At 38.2% G+C, this 20,624-nt stretch overlaps 1 protein-coding gene across 5 annotated transcripts in view; it reads left to right on the forward strand.

Annotated features, from left to right (window-relative positions):
- The window catches only part of Con (Connectin), a 151,387-nt gene that overhangs the window by 27,123 nt on the left and 103,640 nt on the right, over window positions 1–20,624 (forward strand). For all 5 annotated transcript variants that reach the window (XM_068293092.1, XM_068293090.1, XM_068293089.1 and 2 more), the window contains one exon: window positions 8,112–8,152. The gene's annotated coding sequence lies outside the window, so the exon portion shown is untranslated. The remainder of the gene's footprint in view (window positions 1–8,111; window positions 8,153–20,624) is intronic.

The raw sequence follows: 20,624 nt of genomic DNA on the forward strand, positions 1-20,624 counted from the left end.
TTGTACTTGTTAAATGAAATTCAAGCAATCAATGGCTAAGCGGATCAATTCGTGAATAGTCCGAGAGTGAGTATTAAGTGTTTTTTCACCGCTCTCTTAGTTGCTGTTGCTGTTTGTTGTGTTTGTGCCTGACTTTTCTTTAATTTGCATGATGGCCCGAGTAAAGTTTTGCTTAATGAAAACAAGGCAAAAAGCAATCGATGCGATTATGTGGAGATGCCATAGAGTATAGAATTGCTGTTGTTGTTGCTGTTTTGTGTAACTTGAACTAAGTGCCTTTTGTTTGATGTGCCGCAACTCCCGTCCCCTACCTCCTACCACCGCCACTCTTTAACCCTTTATCATCGCCTCCCCCTTCACCGCCTCTCACCGTCATCGTTTCTTCTATGTATTCAACTACCTTTGGCCCAGCGGCTTCATCTGTTGTGTATTTGTTCAAGTGTCGTATTGGTTGGTTGTGGCTGTGGCTTGGTTGGATGCCTCTAAATGAGTGTATGAGTATGAGTATTCATGTGTGAGTCTATATGTGTGGGTTTGTGTTCCTTTTTGAATGTGTGTTTTGTGTGTGTGTGGTCGAAAAACGGCAATTCAATTAATTTTCCCCCGGTTGGCTGTTTAAAGCCGTAATGAGCATTTAAATTGGTTTTGAGTGAGGTTTTTGCGGTATTGAACAATTCGAACAAAAGGCACAAGTCTTTAGTTAAACCATTAAGTGAAATTGCATTGATAAATAAATGAACTTGGAGCGCGAGTGAATCGAGTATGTAAATACACTCACTCTATCAATCAATAATAATATCAGTAACATCTTCATTCGAAATCAGCACTTAGTCAAGGCGATAAAGGAAAAAATAAACAGAAACCCAAATATAAATTTAACACTTAAAACACGCTAGAAAACAAAAATCGCAAATGAACTCACCATCAAAAAGTAGAAAGATTTAAAGCGAAATAAAAGTTTAAGTTGGTATTTGGCCACGTCGAATCAATAAACATTAGTTTAGATATAGAGATTAAATAAAATGAAAACCAGAAACCAGAAATTAGGCTTACATTTAATTGTGAATGAAAGCATTTGGTCATTTTGGTTGCCATCAACTTCATAAATATTCGTATGTATATAAGTATGTATAAAATCTAACCAAAATCGGTTAGCTTGACATTTTATTTCATCAAGTTGTCATAAAAAACATGATTTGAGTTCAACAGGCAGGTAACAAATTGATTTGCTGAGAAGTTGGCCATAAAACACGAATATCTTGCATAATAAATGACATTAAGGTGGGATTTAATCCTTGTCACAAATCAACCAACAGCCACAGCAACAAGAGCAACAATTTCGTTTCACACTCTTGAAACGGTTAAGGTCATAATTACCAAGGAAACGCATAACGGTTGATCAGCATAATCCCCAAACTGACCAACGGACGACAGGCGACACCTGTCAACATGCCACACACACAAACACACATACACACACATACACAGAGGAAAGGAAAAGTGCTGCTGCCGGGTTCAAGATTTATGTGCGTCAAATGGGAAATCCATTAAGTCAAAGCTGCTGTTGCTGGTAAACGCGTTTCTAACCTTTTAACATTTTATTGAAGTTTATTGAGGCGAATGGGTAGCGAAAACGATGGGTCGTCTCTCTACTGCCACTCGCTCTCTTTCTCTAACTCATTTGGTATGCGATGGACACAACAAATGGTCATTACTCAATAGTCAAAGAGAAACAGTGAGTGAGACAGAGAGACAGTAAATGTGCGTGTGAGTGTGTATGTTTGTGTGTATTGTCAACAAATTAATCAATGTTTATTTGCTAAGTAAGTTCGCCCTTAAGGCAGGACTAGGCATTTATCCTATCCACGCGTATTGGGCTAATGTTTTGTTTCCTTTTGCCATTTCCTACTTCCGGCAATGCGTATCAGTCCCGCTCTCTTTCGCTCTCTCTCTCTCTCTCTTTCGCTCTCTCTTTATGTCGTTGTCTCTGTCTCAGACTCTATAGGTGCGTGTATGTGTGTGTATTTATGTGTGGTGGCTTTTGTGTTTTTGTATTTGTGTAACTAATCGCGTTAATAGAGTGGATAATGCGCCTCAGGTATGTGAGAGACTCAGCCGACTGCCTTTGGTCTGGTACGCTTTTGTCTAAGGGCATGTGTGTGTGCGTGTGTGTTTTGTGTGTTGGTAAGTGTCTGATTAGACGCTTACAGCTTTTGTTGTCGTTGTTGTTGTTGTTGTTGTTGTTGGTTGTTGGGACCAAGTTAGTAAGGTTTTAACTGTCTAACGAGGCGTATGTGTAATATTCAATTTAAGCAAATTACAGACCTCCCCCAGATGGACTAGGAAAACTGTATCCCTTTACTTTCAATCATTTAATAATTGACTGTGATTAATACATTTGTGATTGCTATCGATTAATGGGTGTGGCAACAGCTCCTTAAAACTAAAAGTAATCGAAAGGAAAAAAACCTCATCAATAAGTATGCAGAATGAAATGGGGTCAACTCTTTAGGGCGGAAACTGTTACACAATTTTAATCACATAATTTATGTTGTATTTTTCCAGTTCTTCCCTCACACACGCACACAAACAAAAGACTTATTAAGTTAATTATAAGGCTACAAAATAAACGAGTGTAATAATGTAAATATTTTCATTAAAAATGTTCAATAAATTGCCAACTGTTTGGAAATTTCGTTGCCTGATTGCCATAATTGATACATAAACACAATCGTTTAGTTTTATATTTAAAATGATAAATGTTTAATGTGAAAAAATATTTTAAATTGCTGTAGCAATATCGCAATGACATATCGCATATCCATGTTCCACATTTGCCATATTTTTAAATATCTTGGTCAACAATATTTTACTCAGCTCACATACGGTACATATTCGATTAGAGGGAACGTAATGCCAAGTAACCTTTGAATTAAGGTGGCTTACCAGTGTTTGATTGAACCCAATGTTTCTGCACTGCACTCATGTTTCAATCCATATCAAAGTGTATTCCAGCACGACATTTGTCCAGTGTATGTATATAAATTTGATCTGAATCGAGCAATCAAGGTACATCGGAGTCGGAATGCTGAGCACACAAACAGGAAGAAAAACTTGACCATAAAAAGGGTTAACAATTTAATCGTGGACGGCCTTTATTGCTTGCTCTCTGTATCAATGAGTATGAAACGTTGGCAACCTCTGCATGTTGGCTTTGTCAAAACCGCAGAAGAAAAACTAACCGCCAATCACTTGACGTCAGACAACATGGCTGGCACCCTTAAGGTCCTTCCCACATAGTTGCTAGTGGCCTTTTGCTTGCTTCTTGTCTCCTGGTTCTTTTGTGTATGTGTGTGTGTGTCTCTGTAGAAAGCGTGCAAGCGAGCATTGCAAATGGGCATCAAATGACGCAGCAACATTGTCAAAGCAATCGTAACAAATGAAGTTAACAACAACAACAAGAACACTGTGAAAAAGAGCATAGTCGGTTGATGGGGGGCTGGGGAGGGGATACAATATTGTCTACTTCTCCTCTTACGTTTCTGAGTTGGACATTTGATGCAGTGTCTCTCTCTCTTTCTTTCTTGCATTCTGTCTTCCTTTCAGCTTATCGTTTTGTTTGACTGGCTGAAATGCAACGCGTGCAATGTTTTCCCCACAGTTTTTGCCACATTATTAAATATGAGGCGTAGGCGAGATGTGCTGGCTATGACACACGATCCACATGAGTTGGCACCACCATCTCTCTACGGCTCCTCCGGTTGCCTCCAAGTGTGGCAAATAGTGAGCAGGGGTGTTGCAACTTTCTGTGCTGTCAATGGCAGGCGCGTCTCATTAAAAAGAAACCGTTGCTAGAGTCACTGTGGCGCATTACTGCCTCCTCCGTTGACCTAATTTTGGCAAAGTGTCAGTCTCAGTCGCGTCGCGTCACCCTTCGTCACCCCACCCGTGCTCCATCCACAACTCGTACTAATATTTTGATATGCATGCGGCAGTTGTTGCAACTGTTGGGGCGAAAAAAAAAAAAACGAAAAGAAGCGAACATACAAATTGGCTACACATTTTTGCCACAATATTTTTACAACTGTGTTGCAACGAGGCAGAGGAAAGGATTTCTAAATATTTGGCTGGCCCATATAATTTTGTGGTCCATGCGGTTTCAGCTAATTTGTCTATCTCTCTCGCTTTATGTGTGTGTGCTACAAAATGACGCAGCAATATATACACTTTGCCATATATTTAAAAACATATATACTATATAGACATACATATATATTACGTAGAAAGTTTTGGGTTTATTTTAAAAGCAGCATACTTTGTTAAATTATAAATTGAAAAACAAATTATCCACGAAGTTGGTAAAAATTAGTGAGAACTATATTAAAGTCTCTTTGTAAATGTCGCTTTGCTCAAAAGCCAAGTTATGTGGCTGACAATGGGTAATGTTTATTAAAATGACGAAATATGGGTGATATTTTTATTTGAGGTTTCACGAAAAATCAGTAGAGACCAAATTTTTTGATATGATTACCTTGTCTTGGTTTCTCCGTTTTGCTGTCTAGAACCCAAGACTAAAAATAAAAACATTTTCTTGATCCGACTGTTTTGCATGTTAATCTACCGGCTATGACTTAAGCGCCTGCAGGCAATGACCTAATTCTGTCAACCAAATATCAAGAAAACGAGGAAGAAAAAAAGTAGAAGCGAGGCGCCAAGCAAAAACATACATATCTTTGTATACACACATATACCTACATATGTACATATACATACATATCTATGTATGTATGTAGGTATGTGTAGACATAATCAGGGGATATGCCGAGGCTCGTGTGGGATCCCGTTTGCCTCTTGGCAACTAGTCACAAGGCTAAGGGCTAAAAGGCTAGTCACATGCCAGCACCACACGGCACCACTGCTGCCTCGTATCCGTTCCCTTCTTTGCTCCACCCTCTGGCCTGAGTTCCCGGATCCCTGGGCCATTTAACACTTTCCTTGCCGTCGTCGGCAGGTTGTTTACCGCCCTGGCTGGGGGTGCCAGAGACTTTTACTTTACATATACATAATCATATAGGTAGGTACCAATGTACATATATGTATATGTGTTTGTCGGTATGTATTTGTGAACGTGAATATTCGCTACTATATTTTTGCCTCAGGAGCTGCCATATTTGTGTCTCCCCGGGTGCCCATTTTGGTGAAGCTAGCTTGGTGGGTTGAAATGGTGGGTTCGGTGCTCCCTTTGCTTTTTGTTTCGACTTTTGGAACGTGGCAAACAATTTATCAAACAAAATATGCACTTGAAATACACGTAGAGCAAGAGCTAGCTACATTTCTCCCAACCTCTTCTTTGTTATTCCTCTCATTCCACCTAGGTCCTGCAGGTTGAGTGCATTTTTATTCAATTTTTGAGCCACCCCAGGACACTGGCAGTCACCCCCATCCACCCCTTATTTTGCTTTGGTGATAAAGTGCTGTGTGCCAGTGAAATGAATTCGTAAGGAAGCAGGCGGAATTTTTTTGCTTTCAAACACAAAAGCCATGATATTTAAAGCCGTCTTCAGATGAGATGAAATGCAAGTTATGCTCTGCTCTAATTCAATTTCACTATAAGGCATTTCAATTTGTGAAATGTGATCGTTGTTGAATGTTTGCTAGACATGCAATTACCTTGTTTTTGTTTTGTTTTGTTTGATTTAAATTTCCATCTAAAAATATATGTTTTCAGCTTTTAGCTCTCGCTTTAAGTCTCTGGCTTCTCTTCCCTAACCCTCATCGGTTCATTTATCGATTTTTCGCTAATGCAAACCAATAAATCTGCTCAATGAGTCGATTTGTATGTGCGGGAGGTGCCTGTGGCTGTTCCTATCTCTGCTTTTGCCTCTAGCCTCCAATATCCTCCTTCTCTTTTGTTGTTGCCAACGCAGACAACTATAACCATAATGAACTGTTGCTTTTGCTGTATGCCTTTGTTGCTATTGTTGTCTTTGTTATTAGTTTTTATGGGTCTATGTTCTGCTTTCTGTTTTGTTCTGCGTTCTGTTCTCTGCTTTCTGTATTATGGCATATGTAATTTGTCTCCATTTTTATCATTAAAATAACAATTAAAGCGAATTGTGTATTGTGTGTAAATGTGTAGAGCATTTGCGGTCTATCCCATACATACGTATATGTGTGTGTATATAAATAATGGAAGGGTTTTCCTGATAGTTTGCCAAAGGCCTTTGCAGTGTATGAGAAAGCGTGACCGAGAACTTTTTGCGTTACCCTCGCAACGTATATCATTTGTATGTATGTGCGCTTGTGCGGGTTTTATGGCTTGTAAACATTGCCTACTTATTGTTAGTTACAGTCAAATTACAATGTAATTGTTAATCAATATGAGTTAACTTTGATTATGGTTAATAGAAAGAAAAATAAAGACATTTATTAAGCCACAAAAAAAAAAAAAAAAAAAAAAAACGAGCTTCATATTTGGCGTTAAATTGGGGAAACATTTCCCATATTAAGTGGACAGCGTACTTCAAAAATACTTTCAAATGGAAAACGTTTGTATAAACCGATTAAAAAGTAACTCAAAATGCATAAATAAAATAAATGCCAACTTTCATTCAAACCAACTTTCACACTTAAAGGACTCAAAGAGCCCAAGACCGAGAAGTCCAGGCAAAAGTTTGAGCTTGAAGCCCATGAAAGTGGACAAAACATCATTTGCTTTTGGAAACAACATGAAAATGCTTTATGGCAATTAAAAAGGCAATCTACAAAATGAAAAATACGTATATACCTATGTATATATGTATAAAAAGCTCAAAAACATGTACATATATAAATAAATATATAATATATATACGTGTATAGGCAAATATGGAAATACGATAATTGCCTGAATGCGTGTTTCTTCTAATATCTACAAATTGTTTGAATGCCAAAAGACGACATGTGAGAGGAGTAATTGCTGCTGGCATGCCCACAAAATTCAAAAAACGAATAAGAGAAAATACAAACAACGACAAAAAATGAAGAAAAATATATAAAATAGAAATAAAAAAACATTAAATTCATCTATCGAATTATTTTGTTTTAAGTGAGTGAGATCCAGAGAGAGAGAGAGAGACAGAAGTAAAAACATAGGAAAATTTTCCTTTTGGCTCTTACAGAAAATGTCAATTTGTAGGTAAAGGCAATTGGAATTAAATGTCAAACAAAAGCACAAACACACGCACATATGTACATATATACATTCGTATATAGCTACATTTATATATATTCATATAAAAGGGCGCGATTTGCGAAGCTAATGCAACGGGGCATGGGATTGGGCGTCATTTAAGTGCTGTAAATTTTCCATGTACAAAAGTATTTGTGTACTGCAAACGATAAGCTCACTTATTGATCCACTGGCAAATATACAGATGCATATGTATGTATGTACATATGTATGCGGATGGACCAGAGAGAGGTGCTAAACGGAGAGTGTGAGCAAACTGTTTAATATTCCATGCATTCCATCTATGTGTGTGTGAGTTGTTTTTTTGGCAAACTTTTAGCGCATCCCGCGACGACGCCATGTTTGAAAATTTTCATAGACCATTGGACAGCGTCTAAACAAATGAAAAGCGGACATAAGTGGGTGTCTGTGTGTGTGTGTGCTAAATAAATACAATTGCATATATATGTGCATATGTGTAAAAGAAGATGTGGGCTGGGTCGGGTGCTGCAGAACGGGGTTAGTTATATGTGTCTAATACTTTGCATAATTTGACTAACAATATAAAGACCGGTTAAGGGAGGTGTAAGCAGAAGAAAGAGAGAACGAGAGAGAGCGCGGGGTATAGCATATTTAAGGTGTTAAGCATACAATGTATACACCCACACATACACTGGCTTATAGACACATACTTAAACCAACATTAATGAAGCTCCGTAAGTTTTGTTAATTAGTGTTGCCTACTTTACAGAGCAAATATGTCTAAGCATTCGTAAGTACTTAGAAGTACTTACATATTTGCTTTACTGCACACACAATGAAATGCATATGTATGGAGATATACACCTATGAGTTTTGACTAATTTAACTAATTATCATACATTTCGTTCTACTCTTGCAGATATTAATGCCACAAGACAAAGGCCTTAGCCCAAGTAAAAGGTAAATTGTTTTCCCATGATATTTCATTTAGTCAAAATTAAGAAACAATGAATGAATGTTATTGCAATTATTATTTGAAATATACTTTTCAGTCTGTTCGCATAGGCATAAATCAGTACTCACTCAGCCTTAAGTGAACTGTTCTTGTACAAGTCTGAAATGTATCTTACTATTATCTTCTCAATGAATAGTTGTGCTCTAAGAACAATCTTTGCTGATGATGATGATATTGATGCTAAAGGTCGAGTATTGAAAGAAATTGTTTTTCTTTTTCTCAAAGAAAATTGTGAAAGGAAGTTATCATTCTTCTAATGAATTGAAATGAAATGTTAACATGTTGAATACACAATATTTCATTTCGATATTGAAATTTAAGGTCTATGAGAATGAAGACATGCGTGGGGTGGCAAATTGGCAAACAAAGTGGCGTTTCCATTTCAAAATCACAGTTCATATTTTTTTAATTAGATGTTCGATGAAATGTATGGAAATTTATGTGAAATGTTTATATTTTTCTTCCACACACACGCACACAAAAACACACGTAGCAACATAGAGAGAGTGAGAGGAAGAGCATCTTCTCGACTCTGGATTGCAAATTTGCACACAAATATTAACTTGCAATCGAATAAATCATTTTGCAGTCAAGTTGAGCCTTTTTGTTTTAGCATATTTGGCCAGATGCAACAGCAACTGCTGGCAATTTCGAATGGTTTTTACAAATTGGAGGGAGACCAAATAAATGCAGTAGAGCAGATGAAATGGATTGAGAAGAGAGTGTGTGTGTGTCCAAAGAGGGGAAGTCGTGTGCGTAGTATATTGAAGACAAGCATATAAATTCATAGAAATATTTTGTACTATTTGCATTGAACAAATGTGAAATAAATAAAACGCAATGACAAACTGAATCTACAAATTTGTGCTTTTTGAAGCTACCTAAAAAGACTTTAGACACATTTTTGCAAAAAATTATAGCAAATGAAAAGTTTGTTGCTTAATTTTTAATTTATTTTTTTTGTTGTTTTTTTTGTTAATTAAGCGATTCCACAGACAGAAAGCAAAAACATGAAAAAAAAACGAAAGAAAGTAAACCGAAACGAAAGAGAGCAACGGGAAAAAGTGGCAACAAGACTTTGTAATGTAAATCAGAAATACGCAAATGTTGCCCGAGAAAAATATGAAATGAAGCACCATTCTGAATCCCCCGACTTACACCCTCCGTGCACGAGTTGGATATCTCTGTCTCTCTCTTTCTTCATCTCTATTACTTTGAAGGGGTCCCCAAACGCAGTTCACTCTCTTCCTCTATGTGTGTGTGTGTGCGAAAAGGGGTTATGCAAAGTCAAGCAACCTGAAAAAGACACATTTGTGATGCAAATTTTTTTTGCCATCCCACACCTCCTCCATCCAGGAGGACATACTGAAAGTCCTTGCCATGCCAACGTGTAAATCAGGCTAAGTACGTGGTCTTTTGGTCTTTTAGCTGCCTCTGCCACTGCTTTCTCTGTTTCCGCCGCTGCCCCCGCGTTGATTCTGCCAGTGCTTTGTAAGCTGCTCCCCGAAAAATATGCAACAATTTTTGCAAGCTCAACGAAACTTCTTTTTCTTTTGGGGTATATTGAATTCACCGAAATTTTCCTAACTAACGCTCTGCAGAGTAGATTTCGTTGGTACCTTACTTTTAATCGTGTCATTTCGAAAATGAGCCCCGAATTGAGATCTCAAAAATTTCGAAGATCACAATGTCATTACAAATGTGTATGAGATATTGTTAGAATGGTAATGCTATCAGCAGGTTATTGTCAAGAGTATGTAAACTTCATGATAGTAAAATTTAAACTACATATAACCATTTTTTTTTTTTTAGCTACAAGAGATGAAGGTAAATGTTAAAAAGGCGAGTGTGTGTGTGTATGTGTGTGTGTGTGGGTGGGGGATACACTCTGTATTGGGATGGTATTCGTCGCTCTCAAAGCTTGTTTACATGGCACAAACATTTGCTGCTGCTGCTGCTCCTCCTGGAATAATTACATATGCACGACAGAGCTGGCAAAAAGAGCGTGTGGGCGTTACCAATATTCGAGCAATAAACTTTGGGGTTATATTTGTCGCTGCAAGCTATTGAAATTGCGCATACGCCATGAGATACGCAGACGAGATCACGTAGCAAGGGCAGCGACAATGGCAGTGGCGGCAGCAGCGGCTGGCAATGGCAATTGTTGTTTTAAATTAATTAATTTCAGTTTCATTAGCAGCAGCCCCTCTAGTGATGGCGATAGTAGAGGGCAATGCTGTAGGTCGTGATGGGGGGAAAGTTGCTGCCTTTTTATGTTTTTATTTGGCCATTTAAAGCGACTAATTATTATTGAAATTTTGCTGCAAAATAAATGGGATTATTTAAATAAATAAAATTCCGAGTAAAAGGCATCAAATTATACATATATACATACACTGAAAGCAAATACTGATTATCGAAGGTTATTTGGCACAAGAACACTCCAAGACAGCATAATATATTCAGATCAATGACCGTAAGATATTATTTTTTCTAACATTTGAAAATTTACTGTAATTTTTTTCGTTCGTCTTTTCGTTTCAAGTGGAAAAATTTATTTAAGTGTATTAAAGAGGAGACCAATTAACGCCCCGCAAATGTGCATTATTTGATGGATTTTTTTTTTGCTGTTGTTTTTGGTTTTTTGGTTATATTGTTCGCATTTTACTAGAGATAGCTCTGGAGAAGAGGCGAGGAAGTTGAAAGTACAACGCCTATCAAAAGTTTTCCCAGTCAATTGCAATTATTTTTTATCTCTTTTGGCAATTGGCTGTAACTGGCTTTCAGTTTATACGGTTTTCGTTTTGGTTCGTTGTTTATAAACTCATTTTGCCTTTGTAATCCGCCAAATTGGCAAGGCCCTACCTCTTCCCTGTCCTGTTTCGTGAGATTGGGTATGTGGGGTTTTAACTATGTATTCGTGTGTGTGTGTGTGTGTGTGTGTGTGCGTGTGCAACAAAAAAGTGCTAAGCATAGAGGGCGCTGCGTAGGCGAAATTTTGTTGGCAGCAGCAACAAAGTGAAATTTTAATGCAAACTAATGCAAAATTTTGCATCGATATATATGTATGTATGTGCATAGTAAAACGCACACGACATAAATAGAAAATGTGGAGGGAAAATCAGCAAGAACAGCATCAACAACAATATCGCTGAAAATAAATTGAAAAGGAAAACGCAAAGTGCGCGATTGCTGCCTTCGCCTCCGTTTCGTTTCATTTCGTCCTTGGGAGAGCAGCAAGACAAATGAGTCTGCATCAATCTTAATTAATTATTTAAACACAGCGGCAACAGCAGCAGCAGCAGCAACATCAGCAACAACAACAACAGCAGCATTAAAGTATACGTATTATGTTGTATTTCAGTGTATGTGTGTTAAAACGTTCTTCTGACTTTTCCCCATTTGCCTTTTGCTTTGCTCCGTTGCTGCTGCTGCTGTTGATTTTTCTGTTGGTGTTGCTTTTGCTTTTGTCTTGCGCGTAATTAAAACGAAAGCCTTTTGATATTTAAATTATTTTTCATAAATTGCATTGCAACATCAGGAACATCAGCAGCAGGCACCAGCGGCAATAGCAACAAGCATTTGCAAACCCATTTATAATATGCAGAATAAACAATACCCTACAATCGATCTCTATATTAAGATTAGTTTGAGTCAGTTTTATATATAGATCGAACGAGTAATGTGCTTTCGCTTTTCCAACTCCTTTTCGATAAATGTTTCCTAATTATAAATGGACCCGCTCCTATGCTCATGTGGTTAGCCTAAGGACTTTACTCTCTAGAAGTGCGTTTCTGAAAGCGCCTGCCACTCACTTGGCTTTCACTCACTTTACTTTTTGCAACTGCAAACACGAGTGTTGACGTCCTTGTTGTTTGCTTGATTCAAATTCAAAGTCCTGCCTGGATGCCAGTTGCCGGCTGCCTGCTGCCTGGCATTAGGTTAATTTGCTGTGGCTTGTGTTTTAAATTAACTCTCGCGCTGCACTTAAAACCCATGCCAGGCTCACCCCATACTAATAGCTGGATAAAAGATAGGAGGGGGTTTGAGGGTGAGGGAGAGAGAAACATACGACCGCACCCACTAGAAACTGTCAATCAGTTCTGGCTCAAAGTAATGACAAAGGCAATGAGAAGAAAAGAAGCGCCCACAATCAGTTCGCCGGTTAAAAGCATAAGGCCACTTACTGTTTTTACCTATGTATAGGTATACATACGCCGCCTTTCTTTATCTACCCTGCCCGTACACCTACACCGCCTTCTCTTTTACTATGTTTATGGCCTAGTAATTATGATTAATCTCATTTAAATTAAATGGCTTAATTGTATGCCTGAGTCGGAGAGGATGAGATGGGGCAGGACTGGGGCGGCATCTTGTCATTAAATGATTTTTATCAGCTAGGCCACAAAATATAATTTGCTGTCTTTGTTGTTGGTAGTTCGTGACTGTTACAGGAAGGGCGACTGTAAAAGGAGGAGAATCGGGAAAGGCGGAGATAGAAATCAAAGCACCTGCCACACAAATTAGCTCACAGTACAAAAACTAAACGAAAAGTGTACAGACAATGACAATGAACCCACCAAAAAAGTGGACAAGAAATGGCAGCTAGGGCCATTCTAAGCCAACTGTTGCTAATGCGAGGGCAAATCAGTAAGTTTAAACAAAAAAATATTGAGCAAAGACCAATTTTCACCAACCAACGAATTTATCATTTCTATGTTCGCAATTTCTATAAAAAGAGTGGATTTGAACTTTATGAACTTTTAATGCCTGATTATGTTAAACTGTTAAACAAACCCTCGCATTGTTAAGTATAGCAACTAAATGTAAAGCGAAATGACATTTGTAGGGAATTAAATTCATGCTTTTAGCACTTAATCCTTTTATCACTGTCAACGGACAACAGGGATTGGGTCGGAGGACGTCGCTTTTGGCATTCTCACTCCCATGTAAAGGATAAAGCTGGCTGAATGGCTCGCTAGCTCGCTGGCTGGCTGCCTCCGACGAAAACGAGACATAGTCTTACACTTTTGGCTTACTTTCGGTATGAAAATGAAGCCATTAGCAGGGTAAATATTATTTTTATCAAATTAAAATGCAAAATTTTGCAGCATGTCACGTAGACAGACTCTTTCTCTCTCTCCCTAGTTTTCGACCCAGTGGCAAAATCTGTTGCATATTTTTATTGCTGATCACCCCGTTCCCCCCTATCCACTGCCTTAATATAGCCATTTGTTTATGCATATATTAAATGTGTCAGGCTGACTCGAATTTTGTGTTATTTTTTTGTTCGCTTAATTTAATGCAATCGGTTTTGGTTATGCCAAAAATGTTGAAAGGGCGGGTTGAAGGGGCAACAAAGTTTTCGATATACATTTTTTTCAGTATACATTTCTGCCAAAAACACCAACACTAAAAAACGAATAAACGACGAAAAACATATACATACAAACGTATTTGTATATGTATTATAAATGTATATATAGGCTTGTATATATGTACATATACCGGAACCATGCCAACCAAAAATGTTGGCGAACGAACAAAAAAAGAATTACAGTAAATTTCCCAAAAAGGAGGTGGAGAAAATCAATGGCCATGTTGATTGGTTAATACACTTGAAGCTATAAATTATTCAAAATTAAGAGAGCCAACTTATTGCAATAGTCTTTGGTTGAGACTCATACAAATAACCGGCAACAAATCTATACCGGATCGGAATCAGTAAATGTCAACATTCATAGGTCAATGTCTGATAAAAAGTTAACAAGAGTTGCCATACACCTTTACCTATGTATCTCAGTGAATATCAAATTGACGACAGTTTTGAATGTTTTCAAGTTCTTGATCATTCATGTTAGAGTTAAGTACGGCAATTGCATTAACTGGTTAAAGTCTTAATTGACACATATATAGAAACATCTCGGATATATACGCATACATTAATAAAGATAAAATAAAGTTTTGCTGACTATTTCATCTTGGCTGGAGTTAAGAAATATTTCATAGGCAAGTCACGTGCCGTTTTGTTGGTAGTGAAATCATAAAAAGCTGACGACAGCAGCTGCTGCTGTTCCTTTTCTTTTTTTTTTTTTTTGTGACTTTCTGCACCATTCATCCTCCTCTGCATCCCTGTATGTGTGAAGAAAACTAAATATAGTTTCTGGTTCTGCCAAAATCAATTCAATTTGAACTTTAAGCTAACAAGAATCCTTTTCCCACTTTAAAGGGCTATGGTGTTGCGCTTCTTTTGCATGGCAATCTCAACCCAATTAAATAAAAAACTGTGAGAAAAAATTAATTGATGAAAAAATGGCAAGGCACAGGAGGCAGGAGATATACTCTAGTAGTTTGAGTCCTATCAATTTTCCTTGTTCTACTTCAAATTCTAGGGACAGCCATACCATCTACCTCTTGGGGGCATTCATCAGAGTGTAAATATGTTCCAAGCATGCAGTTTTGCCAAGGCAGCTGTTTGCTGCTGTGCAAAGTGAGAAAGAAAAAAAATACAGAAACCTTCAACAATCAAAAGCCAAGTCCATATCCTAACAGATTCCATTTCATTTGCTTCTATACTCCTCTTTCCCGCTCTCTCTGAAGTTAGGTTCAGTCTGGTTTCGACTCTGTTCTGTTCTGTTCTTGGCCACAACCATTTATTAACTGGCAACTGGCAACTATCAGTTTCGTCTAACTGCTACGGTGTAAAATAGTTTTCAGTAAACTTTTCTTCATACTCTTACACACAGCAGAGTCTTTTGGCTATTGCAAGTGATGAATGACCCAAACTTGTATGTCGAAAATTTGGTTTCCAAACATTTAAATTTTCATGCAATATTCTCATTTTTAAGGGTGTAGCTATTTCGGTTTTTTTTTAAAATTCTTTAAACTAACAAAATGTCTGGTGGAACAGAGGTGAACGGTTAGGTCAAAGGGTGGAGTGCTCTGGGAAGGGGAGACAGTCGGGATGGTGCTCCAGTCGCGGGGGTCAGTTGGCGTCTTATGCACTCAACTTTCGCTTGCATGCAACTTTTGCACACTTTCCACTTTTCGCTGTCGTTTGACGGTCAAAAGTCAACTCGAAGTCGAGTTCACTTCAAGTTGAATTTGTTTGCTGCAAGTGGGGGAGTAATGCGAGTGAGAGAGAGGGGGCAGTCTTTCTCTCTGGCTTTGTCTCTGTCCTTGTTTCTCTCTCCATCCTGGTGATTCATTGCTTTGACGCTTTGACTTCAATGCACTTAGTTGCTGTTGCTGCCCTGTGTCCTAGTTGCGTGGTTAGTTTTTGTTCTTTTCTTCGCCTTCATTTTCAATGAATGTTTGGGCATGCCTTCCATCGTTTACTTATTTATATGATGGACAGCTCATTAAATAACTTAAAGTTGCCAAATTATGAGTCAATTTTTTGGTATTTTTATGCCTGCTGCCAAAAAATCCTCCACGCAACACACAACGAGAAATTCTCCAAAAAATATGTTTTAATATAAGTTGCCCGATGACAGCAGCAGCAACAAAAATGGTCGGATATGGGGGTTGGGGGCCAAACTTTTGAGCCAAAACTTCTCTAATATTATTAACCGTATAGCATAAATATTTAAATTTCATTGTCACTCGCACTAAGGCGCCCGCATTTTTATGCAAATATTGCTGCAATTTATTTGCCTTTGTCACGACAAAACGCACACACACCCCACATACACACACCACAGAGCTAAATGATATGTGGCGAGGAAGAGAATGAGAAGGAAAGAGAGAAGTAGGAGACTCAGTGCGAAAGGAGTTGGCCAAAATACGAAAGGCCATCAACTCTCCAGGCCAGGCGGAAATATTAGGCAAATGTAATGTAATATCTATACCCTTTCCATAAGCGACACGGCATTAATGAATTTCGGATTGTGTTTGCAGAACTTGGATTGTTGCTGAGTTTAGTATTTGATTTGTAGATTATAAAATCAACTCTTTGGGAACTTGTTAAATCACTAAATAATAGATGATTCTGATAATTTTTCTCATTATCTTTAGAAATTTTTTAGTCTTTTTTTTTTTCCTTTTGAAAACGAGTTTTAAATTAAAAATTTGGATAAATAAATGTAATGAAGTAGTGTATGACTTTGTTCTAATACAACCTTAGCCATTTTCCTTTCCGCTCCCTGTTCAATTTATGTGCGCTGAAAAACAAAAGCCTGGAGGTTTTTCGGGTAAGTAGTCGGCGTCATTGTGAGCCAAATGAAAACATCGAAATGGCTTGTTTTTTATGTCTTTGCCAGGTGGGGTCGGGTCTAGAACTAGTGTGTCCTGGCCGCTAGTAGTTGTTGTCTTTGCGGTTGTCTGGCTGATAACTTGGCAACTCTTGGCTACTTTTTTGTTTTTGTGTTACTCTGCTGTTTTTGTTGTTGAAGTTGTTCAAATTATGCCGCTAGACGCCGGACACGGGAACAACGACCGCCAAATAGTGTAAAAAAAGCAAAAGGAGAGAATAAAATGGAAAAATGAAAGGAGGTGTAGTTAAGGAGAATGAGGAGGAGAAGGAGGAGGTGGTGAACAATTGCCGAACGTGAGCGTCGCGACATGCCAAAATCGAAAGTAGGCAACGGGCAAACGGCAACGACATCAATAGTAGGCGGCGTCCTGGCCAAATGGTGGCACAAAAAGCAATGAACTGAAATAAATTGTACGTTTCCTGAGCAATTTCCATGCACCCCCGTCTCTGTTTGTGTCTCTATCTCTCTCTCTCTCTCTCTCTCTCTCTCTCTCTCTCTCTCTCTCTCTCTCTCTCTCATTCTCTCGTTCTATTGGCCACAGTTGTCGTTGTGGTTATCGTTGTTGGTGGTGGTGCTGCTGTTGGCAGGACCTTAAATAAAACGTCAGCTACAACAATGCTAAAAGTGCTAGCAATCAAATAAATTCAAACGTGACCAAAAATATCCACATATTATCCACTTTTGTTGGGCAGACAAACGAACAAACGAACGAACGCATCAACAAAAACCAAAAATAGAAGCGAATTACATTTGGGCAGATTTGCGTCGCGTCATAAATATTGCAGACTGCGGCTATATTGTCCACCACATAATGCAGCTTAGGCCATATCCTCATCATTCCCAGCATTATTATCATTATCGTCATCTTCAATGAAGTCTAGACGCAGTCGGACAGTCCGACAAAAGGACAGACAGAGCGACTTATCATAATGGGAATATGTACTCATGTTATGTGGGCTGCTCTGAATAACAGTTATTCAGTTATAGTTACAGTTACAGCTACAGTTTCATATTGAAGTGCACAAGAAGGGAATCGACTGGAAACGGAATGTTTGCGGTTCAAGCACTAATATTGGTGAGAAAAAGACTAACAAAAATCAAATTACATGTGTTGGGAAGAAAGTTCTATCGACTATTAACAGCTTGAAGCGATTTGTCATTCACATGATTTTCATCCAAAACATTTTAACTTTAAAAACAATTTGCCACGTGGGAGTCTGCTTCTACACTCTTCTACACTCTAATAGCGTATCTGTAATAGATTTTTCATTATGTTTCAATATATTATAAAAAATGCTCGCTCAGTTCTTTATCTCATCATTATCATCCTTATTTACAGTAATTGTAATGGCTATTATAGCCTATATTTTTTTTTATGTTTGCTGCGCTTTGGTTTTGCCGTTTTTTTTTTTTGGTTTTTAAATTTTTATGATGTCTCTAGGCATTTTCTATATTTGACCACACACACAAATTGAACAATATTCAATTAATTTTGCAAAACAATTATCATCAATTTTCATTAAATTAAATATTTACAAAAAAGTCGTTAAACAACCTGCAGTCACCTCTCGTCACCAACCTCCCCGCTTCAGCCAACCCCCACAGACCATGGCAATTAGTTGTTAATAAACGTCGCATCGTCGAGTCGTTGACTTTCTATGCCTTTGCTCATAATTAACACGGGAAAATAAATAGCTATTAAAAATGGTTTAAATAACTGCAAAATAATTAAAATCTCAAAAAAAATAGAAACACACACACATATAAAAAAATAAACGTTTAGGCAAAGTAAAAAATGGAAGAAAAAGAGAAAAAAGAAAGGAAGAGAAAAACAAATGCTAACCAACTAAAAAGTGGGTTGGAAGGCAAAAGGTGAAGAGGGGATTCGGGAGGACCATTCATGCGCTCGCACAAACCACAAAAGTCACTCATACAACATAAAAACGCTTTTAAAATGTCAAAGCGCGTAAAAAGAAAGAGAACGAGCGAGCGAGCGAGAGAGAGAGAGAGAGAAAGGAAGTCAAAGGATTGATGGCAAAAGCTTAAATAAGCCAAACTGAACTCTGAGTAGAGGGTTCCATATTGCGTATACGCCGTGTGCCATGCTCCAGGTTCACCTCCTCCGAAACACGGTTCTGGGCCTAATCAAAAATGCTTTGCCTGATGCCGTTTGAAGTTTTATTTATTTTTATTTATTTTTTTTTTTCAAGCAGAGGGCAACCAAAAGAGAGGAAGTGGAAAAGCGGGATAGAGAAAGCGAAGTGACTTCCATTCAAACAAATTCTCACGCTTTGACTTTTTGCTAAACGATTTTGCATGGCTCAGGTGTTGGCCATAATGAAAACGGTGAAACTACGAGGGTTATATGACAAGTACCTCTTGGAGTACCCGCCCAACCACTCAGCTGAGCCAGTGATATGCAAATAAATTCAAAATATTCACTACGTTTAGTAGGGATTTGAAAATCTCAACCGTCCCTCTCATCTCATACATATGTACGTATATGTATGTATATATAGCTTATTCTCTTTCATAATTGTTGAGCATTATTTAAAAGGGGCAAAACAAAATGAGATGAAAAAAGAGCAAGAAATTAAAAGAAGAGAAATGAAAAGAAAAGAAAAGACATTTAACACTTTTTGTCACGCCCTGTCAGAGAAAGGCGACAAATTATTTCACTCTTTATCGTGATGATGACGATGATGCTGATAATGATAATGATAATTATGATGAAGTTGCTGGTCTTCAGTTCTCATCTTCAGTCGCTCTCATTGTGAATAATTTGGGTCACTCCCAGGCAGTTAGTCAGCGAGTCAGTTAGTCAGTCGGCCCGTTCAGCCCAGTCAGCCCAGCCGGTTGCATTGTTGCCAGTTGCTGCTTGGCCTTGTTGGGTTGGTGTTGCGGTCGCATTTTTCATTGTCGGCATTTTTCAGGCATCTCCTCTTGCTCCAGCTCCGGCTCAGGATCCAGCTCCTGCTCCTGCTCCAGCCCACCCTTTTGTGAACCCAACTTAAACGCCTTTAAACTGAAAGACGACATAATTAATTAAGCAAGTCGTTGTGACTGATGTCCTGGCTGCGAGCTGCGGGTTGCATTGTTATGCGTGCCACAACAAAAAAAAAAAAAAAAAAAAAAACAAAATAAAAGGGCCGCGAATATTTAGTGTAATGGTTTAGGAGCTGGGATGGGCTGTGGGCTATGGGTTGAGGGACAAAGAGAAAAGTGGAGTGAAGAGGCGAGTAGTCCATTTTTGTTATAAAATGTATAAATGGTCAGAGACGGAGACTCCCTTGTGGCTCATTTGCAGAGCGGAAACAGAAATTTATGCGGCCCAACAGGCCAAAACTAGAACCAGCTTACATACATATAGTCTTTTTTCTCTCTTTCGCTCTCTGTATTGCCATCTCGCTCACCCTGTTATAATTTAATAAAATGCTCTAACAGCCAACGCTTGATGTAAATGTGAAAAGTTTTCAAAACTCCAGTCCGGAAGTGCTTCCAGCATATTCAGTGATTGCCAACATGTTGTTTAGTATGTCTCTGGTTGTATGTGTGTCTGCCATGTGTGTGTGTGTCTGAATATGTGTGTTAATTTTTAAAAACTGCCCAAAAGCCAAAAACTCAAAAACTCCCCGCACTCGATTTTGTACTCTGCTCAGCTCGCCTCTCCTTGACTCTGTTGAGTTTAGTTCCGACTCGGCAAATGAAATAACACAAAAGCCATTGCTGTGATTACTTTGCCTTGGCCTCACTCGGAAAACTCGCAAAAAGCAACAGCAGCCAGCAACAACAACAGCAGCAGCAGCGAGTTTTTCGTATAGCTAGCGGTTAGAAAAAAACACATCTCGCTACTCTATATGAGAAGCTATTGCAATTTTAATGCAGTTTTCGGCTGCTTAGCTTTTTATGCTTCTCCCAGGGAGCCAACCAAAAACAAGGGCAATGAACTCCAGATCTCGGACTCAGGACATAAGTATATACATATATATGTACGTGAATTCTATGTAATTTTGACTAAACTTCTCATTGAAAAAAGTTTGAATTCCATCGAAGTTTTTTTTCAATGCTCTAATTAGTTTAGACTAATACAAAGTTAGAAATAGATAGATGCTGATTTTACAAGGACAGAGGGATATTCTTTTTTGGGTAGAACTAATAGGTG

This window comes from Drosophila tropicalis, unplaced genomic scaffold (assembly GCF_018151085.1).
Source record: "Drosophila tropicalis isolate 14030-0801.00 unplaced genomic scaffold, ASM1815108v1 contig_694, whole genome shotgun sequence".
Classification (NCBI taxonomy): Eukaryota; Metazoa; Arthropoda; class Insecta; order Diptera; family Drosophilidae; genus Drosophila; species Drosophila tropicalis.